Here is a 7,021-nt window from a genome sequence, read left to right as displayed (position 1 = left end):
AACAGAGCTGTAACAGGAGAGGATGGCAAGCAGCAGCCCCTGGAATTCTGATGCCACATCCATGTCCCCGTCTAGGTGACCGAAGTCTGGAAGCGTCCCACCTCTTGCCACCAATGTGACGGGACCCTCTCTACCCTGACTGGGTACCTCTGTCAATAGCTGCTTCATAGCTCTTACAAGAACTGTATACAAGGAGGGCCCTGCTCTTGCGAGCTTACAATCTAGTCGGTGGTTGAGGGGAAAGTGAGACAATAGGAGAGGACTGCTTGGATAGGGATGAGTTGATCTGGTTCCGATGATGTGTTGAAGCTGCTTTCTGCAATGGTACTTGGTATGTCGTTTCCCTCCAGTTTAACTCCCCTGGAACTCTTAACTATCCACTTATGAGGAGGCCACTGGGGGTAAGGCCACAGCAGCTACATTTCCAAACAAGCTTGTTTCCAAGTGAGGCCTAGGTATTTAAAGGGCTGCCTCACAAGTGGTCAGATAAGGTGATGGCAAACAGGAGGCAGATGTTCCACACCTTGGCTAACAAATGCAATTAAGCTAGACTAGAGGGCACCAAAGTTAACCCTTTGAGAGCAGAAGGGTATGGAGACATGCAGGATAAAGACATACAGGGTGGAAAACAGGGGTAACAGCAGGAGATGAGGGGTTCAAATGAAATATGTTATGGTCATCCCGGGTGGAAAACTGGGGTAACAGCAGGAGATGAGGGGTTCAAATGAAATATGTTATGGTCATACCGGGTGGAAAAAAGGAGTAACAGCAGGAGATGATGGGTTTAAATGAAATATGTTATGGTAATACCAGGTGGAAAACAGGGGTAACAGCATGAGATGAGGGGTTCAAATGAAATATGTTATGGTCATACCTGTAAGAGAAGGAGATATGGCAGACATTAGTGATTGCCAGAGGAGTAGTTGGATGAAAGCATGAAGACCAGGGATGGATGTCTGGATAGTCCAGTGTAACTCTTAACTATCCACTAGCCGAAGTATAATGTAGGGTGAAGAACAAGAACTCTTTATTCAGAGTGGCATATAGGGTTTTTAATACAGACATAAATTAATTATCAACATAGAATACAATTGGGGGTTGGGGGATGGGAAAGACTGACTTAAACAACATATTACTGCACTATGGAGGGGGGAGTCTGACATTAAACAGATTAACTGAGACAATGGCTTGTCACTCCCTGGTTGCATTTCCTGGCTGTCTGCCAGACATAATCCCCTCAGCAAGTAATGTAGACATATACTTAGCGATAATAGTAATAGAGACAATATACTTCTGGGGGTAGCTGAAAACAAGGAGAGTTACAGGGAAAAGTTATGACATACAATAAATAATTGCAAAACCATAATCTGTGTTGGCAAAATACAGGACCAATCCCAAATCAATATCAGCGCTCCACAGTCCTCAGAGTCTCTCATATTTAGGAAATATGGTAAAAACCTGTACCAGGAGGAAAATCAGTAGAAACAGACCCCCTGTACCTACACACAGAAGTCTTTACAAGGCCAGGGAACATAGTCGGTAGGGAGGAGGCTGGCTCTCAGGCCTCTCCAGGGGCCCCGGTGACGGAGGGTTCCGTCACACAGTGCACATTACATAACTGAGCTGCACATAAAAATATTAAGCACTAATGCATACATAAAGTATAGACACTAACCTTTCCAGGGAGATCTGCAGATAATGGCTAGGGTCTGTGGCTGGCTCTTATACACTTACAGAAGGGGCTGAGTCACGCTGTGTTTGCTGTTAGATAATTACATGATTTTGCTATTACCATGACAAAAAGTCATGATTTTAAGACACGGAGGCGAGTATTGCTTTTAACTCTTTCTTTACTGAAATAAAATAGGAACAAAATATGAATAAAGGTAAAAGGAAAAATTTAACATGTGGCCCCAACAGCCAATCCCTACACAGTATCCATTATAATAGTATACTCCTCCTCCAAAACTTCCTCTTTCTTTGACTGGTGAACTGATAACTTGAGAGAGGCCGAACATCCATCCTGAGCCAAACGTCAACTGCCGTCAAACAACTGCCGATGCAAACATTTGAACTTGAAAAGGTTTGGCAAACCAGTTAAGCTGTAGAAATACAAGAAAAAGACAGAAAATCTGCGAATTAATACCAGTGAACTGAACATATAAACACCACGCAGTTCATGAGCACATAATTAGAAAATGCTACCTGGAAAAAAACCGATGTCCAGATAAGAACAAGGTCACAGTCAACCAGACAGACAGAAACAACAAAATCAAGGTACCAAGTGCATATACCTACCCATATACAAACCAAAATCCATCGGGTGGGAATGAGTGTCACGATGTGAAAGGGTGGGAAGCAATACCCGCCTCTGTGTCTTTAATAAAATCATGACTTTTGTCATGGTAATAGCAAAATCATGTAATTTTATAACAAGTAACGGAGGCTCCTATTGCAAGTTCAAAGCTGGTGAACAATAGACGAGAACACATGAAGCGAGGGTTTGAAATAGAATTCTTTAAACGTAGACGCCCTGGACCAATCCGCTGTTTTCATTAAATTTTCCAAACGGCCACCGAGCTTAAAGATTTTCGTTGCCACCGCACTCCTAGATGAGTGAGCCCCAAAAACAGATGTGTCCACCCCTGCAAGACTCATAACGCATTTTAACCAACGCGCCAAAGTTGTGCAAGAGACAGGTCCAAATGGGGCTTTAAAAGATATAAATGGGTTCGGATGAGATGGGGATCTCAAAGGCGCCGTGCGAGCTTCGTATTCGCGAAGGCAAGCCACTGGACATAGAGACGGATTGGATGGAAAGGCCGGATAAGAACAGATTTAATAGACGTTTTGGTTCTCCTCGAAATATTAAAAGTAACCCCGTCAGGATCGAAAGAGCGTCCATCCACATCGAGAGCTCGAACATCTACTACCCGTTTACATGAAATCAAGCATAACAAGGTAACCAACTTGGCAGAGAGGTCCTTCAAGGGAAGATCTCCATTCTGAGGCCAAGACTCCAGAAAAGAGAGAACAGATGATACGTCCCACATGGTCAAGTATCGAGGATGAGGAGGTCTGCTGAAACATGTTCCTTTAAGTAAACGGCAAACCAGCGGGTGTTGACCGATCGGACACCCGTTGAGACCTGCATGAGAAGCTGAAATGGCAGAACGGTAAATATTAATGGTCCTGTAAGCTTTTCCCTCCTCAAAGAGGGACATGAGAAACTGGAGAACCGCATTCAAAGGCGCTGAAGGGGGATCCAAGTCCCTAGCCACGCACCAAACAGACCAAATTCGCCAGGCAGCCCCATAGGCTTTTCTGGTCCCTGGAGCCCAAGATTCCGCCAGAAGTCGATTAGTCGTGTCCGATACGCCATGGCTTGTCCAAGGTCCCCGGAAATTAGCCATGCTATCAACTGCAGAGAACCGTCCTGAATCAAAAGGTGGGGAAGACCGTCCGGGTTCTGCAGAAGAAGAGGCAACGTCGGCAATAACCTTGGGTTGTCGATGGACATCTCCAATAGGGGAGTGAACCAAGGTTGCGACCTCCGTAGCGGAGTAATGAGTACCAATTGAACCCCCTGGCGTCTGGCGTGAAGTAAGGTCCGTGGAATCATGGAAAAGGGAGGAAACGCGTAGTGAGTACCTCCGGTCCAATCCTGGGCGAATGCATCCACTGCCAGCGCTTCTGGGTCTGGTCGCCAGCTGAAGTACCTCTGAAGTTGTGTGTTGAGCCTGGAGGCGAACAGGTCTGTATACAGTGGACCCCAAAGGGAAAAAATAGAAAGGAATACCTGCGGATCCAATCTCCAATCGCTGGAATCCCGAAGATGTCTGGAGTTCCAATCGGCAATAGTATTGTGTAAACCTGGTAAGTATTCCGCTTGGTTCGTAATGTTTTTTCGCAGGCAGTAAGTCCAGCGTCAAGTCTGCTAGAGCCTTGGATTGGGTACCTCCCAAATGGTTGATGTACCGTACTGCAGAAATATTGTCCATCCTGAGTCGGATACAGATGTTGGCAAGTTCCTTTGAAAAACTCCGAACAGCAAACGAGCCCGCTAGAAGTTCCAGACAGTTGATGTGAAGTCTGGCTTCCTCTGGAGACCATCTGCCTCCCGTAGCGAATCCCTCGCAATGAGCCCCCCAACCATGCAAGCTGGCGTCCGAATCTATGGTGAATTCCGGTTGAGGTCCTATGAGGGCCTTGCCGTTCCACGCTTCCAGATTCTTTATCCACCATTGCAACTCGTCTTTCGTTTCTGTATCTAACGCAATAAGGTCCGCGTATGAAGCTCCTTCGCGGAGATGAGCTATTTTCAAGCGCTGAAGGGTCCGGTAATGGAGTGGGGCAGGAAAGATCGCCTGAATTGATGATGTTAATAGCCCCACGATTCTGGCAAGAAAGCGCATGGAGATGAGAGGACGCGTGAGAGCACGGGTCAGTTCCTTGTGAATGGCACGAACCTTCGAGGTCGGAAGGCTGAGGGTCTCTGAGACTGCGTCCACCAGGAACCCTAGAAACTCCATTTTGTGGGATGGTTCCATCCTGGATTTCTCCTGGTTTATGATGAAACCTAGGTCCGAGAGGAGTGAAATCGTCAAGTGAAGGTGGGTCAATAGGGTCTGTCGATCCTGGGCCATGATCAGGAGATCGTCCAGGTGAAACACCATGGAGCTGACGAGAGCCCGAACGGAAGACAGGTAAAACGCCATCTTTGTGTATTCCAATAAAATTGCAGGAGGTTTCGTGATTTTTCCCCCATAGGGATAGTGAGGTATGCGTCCTGCAAATCTAACTTCACCATCCAATCGCCCTGTAACAACACCAGGGCATTGAGCGACCTTAGATTGATCAGTCGGAAACTGCCTCCTTTCTTTTGAACCAGGAATATGTTGCTGACATAACCCGTAGCCACGTCTGTGGCCAGTTCTATAGCCCCCTTTTTCCATAACACAATCAATTCTTGATCTATCAACGCTCGGTCTTGTTGGGAAAATGCGATAGGGGTAGGGAGAACCATCTGATGAGGGGATCCCACCAATTCTATCTCGTAACCCATGACGCAATTGAGGACCCATACATCTGTCGTGAGATGCTCCCAAACATGGAAAAAATGTCGGAGACGTCCTCCCACGGGAAGATGGAAAGAAAGGGTGGTTAGATTGGTACTCACCGTACTGTCGTCTATGAGCCCGTCCTGATCCTCTGGAATGCCAAGGTCTCGCCCTTGAGGGGAAGAAAGGCGAATACTGCCGGAATTCCCGGGTGTCATCCATCCTGGGTGGAATGGAGTGAGCGAAGGAGCCTCTGGAGGTTCGTGATGAACTGGAAGAATTGCGGCCGGCCAGACGGCCCCTGAATCTGCCGGCCCTGGTGGAAACCCGGTTCTGAAACACCCGTCTCATGGATGATTGGGCCTTATCCAAGGCGGTGAAGGCACCAACAAATTTCCCGAGTTCTTTGATGAAGGAGTCTCCAAATAAGAGACCCTGAGTATCCTTGCCTTCTTCTGTCAGAGCAAGGTTGACCAATTTAGGTTCCACCTTGAAAAGTATGGCTTTGCGCCTTTCAATGCAAAAGGAAGTATTGACATTTCCCGCTATGCATATAGCCCGCTGAATCCACCCTAAGAGGGTATCGGGGTCAATTGGTTCGCCCGTCTCTTTGGCATGAGATGCCAACTCAAATAATTTGGTCAAAGGACCAAACACATCTAGGTGTTTGTCCTGACAGGACTTAAGGGCCGATTCTAATCCCTTCCTGGGGTTCCATCCTGATTTGGCTAAATATTGGGCCATTTTAGGATCTACTGTAGGAGTCTCGCAAACCTTATTGGGGACAATAGGCCTCGGACATTCAGCCCTGAGTTTGTTTCTGGCGGTCTTACTGAGAGGCCGTCTGACCCACTTTTCTAGGTACTGGGCGATATGAACCGCCGGAAACCATTCTGCCGATCTCGGGTGATGGAGGTCCTCCAGGTCGAAAAGAGATTAGCCCTGGGGGTCCAGAATTCCCTCTGAGGTCGGAGTGATGTGAGAGACCCGTTGGTCCTCCTGCTTGGCGGAACCAGGTTCCGAGGAATGCAAAGGTTCCTCATCCAAATCCTCATCTGCGTCAGAGGACACGTCCGACCCTGGCCAAACCTCCTCTGTGGAGTCAATCTCAGAATCAGAATCCTCGGGGAGCACCTTTGCGCATTTCCACCGCCGCGCCCGTTCTGCCTGGCGCGGATAGGCTCTTTTGCGTGCTGGGTTCACGCCATCTAGGGCGGCATGTACATCGCCAATCTTATCATTTCTGGAGGTTGGAGGATTAATATGTTTCTTCTTGGTCAGCGCTTTCTTATGCGTTGCTTCAGCAGTTAAAGTTGAGGAGCGTGGGTCAGATGAAGAGAGAGGGACGTTGTTAAACTCTTCCTGTTGACAGGATGTGAGGGCCTGTGCAATGGAATGGGATAAGGTGGAGGTCATGGAGCCCATGGCTGCCAAAATGGCCTCAGACACCGATTTTTGGAAATCCCTATGATGTGCTGAATAGGATTCACCTCCCTCAAGATCCATAGACAGCATGTGTTGTGGATCTTCCCCAGTAGGGGAAAAAACCTTCTCTGCCTGCTGAGGTATATCCTGGGACATAGGCATGATTAATGCAGGGAGTAAACCCTCAGACACTAGGGAAAATATGCCAGGGAGGAAAATGCACCAGGATGGGAACTTACCCCTACCTGGGAGATAAAGAAACTAGACAGTTAAATAACTGTGCTGTGAAATAAATCGAACTGACAGGTTCACCAGGGTACCGGCAACGATTAAAGCAATTTGGCGTGAAGAACCACGAGGCCGGCCGCATACGACAGGACTCGAGTGTTTAGAACTCCAAGCTCCTGAATGTATGCAGCGGTAACGCGCATGCGTCGGGAAACAAACACGTACGGATGCGGTATAGTGCCGAAACAGTCGTTGGTAAAGTAAAATAGCAACTTATATCCTAATTTCAGTGAAATAAATTATATATA

Source organism: Sceloporus occidentalis, unplaced genomic scaffold (genome assembly GCF_023333645.1).
Source record: "Sceloporus occidentalis isolate IW3139 unplaced genomic scaffold, rSceOcc1.0.p SCAF_88, whole genome shotgun sequence".
Lineage (NCBI taxonomy): Eukaryota > Metazoa > Chordata > Lepidosauria > Squamata > Phrynosomatidae > Sceloporus > Sceloporus occidentalis.
This window is presented reverse-complemented; position numbering follows the sequence as displayed.